Source organism: Trichechus manatus, unplaced genomic scaffold (genome assembly GCF_000243295.1).
Source record: "Trichechus manatus latirostris isolate Lorelei unplaced genomic scaffold, TriManLat1.0 scaffold00244, whole genome shotgun sequence".
In the NCBI taxonomy this organism is placed as follows: Eukaryota; Metazoa; Chordata; class Mammalia; order Sirenia; family Trichechidae; genus Trichechus; species Trichechus manatus.
In genome coordinates, this window is record NW_004444180.1 from 515,983 (window position 1) to 517,958 (window position 1,976).

Genomic DNA, 1,976 nt, shown 5'->3' on the forward strand with positions numbered 1-1,976 from the left:
CCCTCGCTCTCGCGCGTGCATGTCCGCTCCCCGCCGCCCCTCCCGCCCGGGCTCCAAGGGCCCAGCAGCGCCTGGCACGCGTCCACCGGCGGCCGAACCTGCGCTTATGAGGGCGGACCCCGGACGGCCAGCTCTCTGAGGGTCCGCGGCTGACGGACCGCTGTAGTGACTGACCTCGGGTGGAACGACCGACGACTGTCTATCACCGGTCTGTGGACAGAGAGCGAGACGGCCGGCTTCTGACGGAGCGAGCGGGAAGGGAGCGGGGCCGGCGACGAGGGGCGGAGCTTGGGGCAGGGCGGGGCCTAGTGAGCGGGCCTCCCTCGGGGTTGGCGAGGAGAGGGCGGGGCCGGCGGGGAGGGGCGGGGCCTCACTGGCGGAGGCGGGGCCTGTAGAGGAGAGCGTGGTGTGGGCGGGGCCGGTGGGCAGCGGGGCGGGGTCCGGAGTCGCGCGTGGGCCCGCACCCGGCTTTGCGTGACCGCGCCGCGGGTCTCCGCGCTTCCTTCCCGCGGGGCCGAACTGCGCGTCTGCACAGCCCTCCCCTCCTCCCTCGCTGGCAAAATTATCCATCATCTCTCTCTCTCTCTAAAGTTACTCATTAAGGCCGCATTTGCAATCCGTGGGTTATACTTCAGTTAGGTGTCCCACGTAAGTGCATTCATTCAACAAGTATTTATTGAGCGGCTGCTCTGGGCCGGCTCTGTGCTAGCTCCTGGGGATGCAGCACTGAGCAGAACAGACAAGGGCCTGAAGGAGGGAGACATGGGGGAGGGGAGGAGTCAAGGACTGAGACCAGTGCCGGGGGTTCCTTCGTGGACAGCCGCATCGCGGAGAGTTGAGACAAGAGCAGGGACAGCAAGAGCCTGCCAGGAGCTGGCGAGACCAGGTGTCCACAGACATGGGAGGGCACACAGCAAGGCTGGAGCCTTGAGTGAGGAGGGAAGGGTGTTACGGAAGGAGCAGTGAGGATGAGGACAGCTGCCCGCCTCCTGCTGGCGTTGCTGGAAGGGCCAGCGCGGAAGGAGGCCGTGCTCGCGGGAGCCCGGGGCTCTGCTGTAGCTAAACGGCAGGAGGGCATCAGGGAAGAAACGGACTTCCCAGAACTTATTTAAGTACCAAATTTTTATTTTAATAATTTTGATAGAAGTTTCTTGTGTAAATATATTATTCTCTAAACACAGTGTACTGACCTTAATTGACTTTTAAAAAATTAATTTAACAAATCATTTGAGAGCTGCCTGAGGGCTGGCACCCAGCAGGTGCCTGGGAGGAGGGACACCGACTGCCTGCAGCGCTGGCCCCATAGTCACGTGTGGGGACAAGTCTCCAGGCGGCAGCTGTCACCAGTGCCCTGAAGGTCCTACACAGCCCGGGTTTCCAGAGTAGGAGGAAGAAATCGCGAGAAACCTTCATCCTTTCTAAAATACAGTGATGGCGACAGGGCTGGAAATGTATACCTGAGGGAGTGTGTAAAAGGTCCGACCTGTACCATGGCCTGCTTGTCCCTGCTCTCCTTTCTCTTTAAGGGAAACCGACTGTCAAGGTTTGCTGGAGTTGTGACTTAACAAAGAGGAAATTTCTGAGAACATGGGTTTGACGCCCTTCCATGAGCAAACGCGCACGCTATTAGTAGACTTTGACTTTGGGTGCTCGTTCAGCAGGTTAGGTGTCAGTTCCCTTTACTGGGCTGCTTTTCTGCTTGTCTTTAAAGGGGGTAGGCTAGCTCACAGGCACACGCTCAGGTTCTGGGGCCAGCAGACCCGACTTTGATCCTTGTCCTGCCACTTTGAACTGGTGACTGGGGGTGGGCCATTTAACACTCTGTTTGATTATTTTCGTGGGTAGAGCGCAGCTCCCTGCAACTTCCCCCAGTGGTGGTGGTCCTCAGCACCACGTCTCCCTCCCCTGAACGCTCGGGGCTCGAGGTGGTGTTCACGCAGAGTGTACAGAACTAGGCACCTTTGGGTCAGATTCGG

The 1,976-nt window shown here is 59.3% G+C and overlaps 1 protein-coding gene across 1 annotated transcript in view; it reads right to left on the reverse strand.

Moving 5' to 3' along the window:
• The window catches only part of RNH1 (ribonuclease/angiogenin inhibitor 1), an 18,020-nt gene extending 17,725 nt beyond the window's left edge, over window positions 1-295 (reverse strand). The window contains exon 1 of the mRNA XM_004389371.3: window positions 175-295. The gene's annotated coding sequence lies outside the window, so the exon portion shown is untranslated. The remainder of the gene's footprint in view (window positions 1-174) is intronic.
• Window positions 296-1,976: the final 1,681 nt, after the last annotated feature.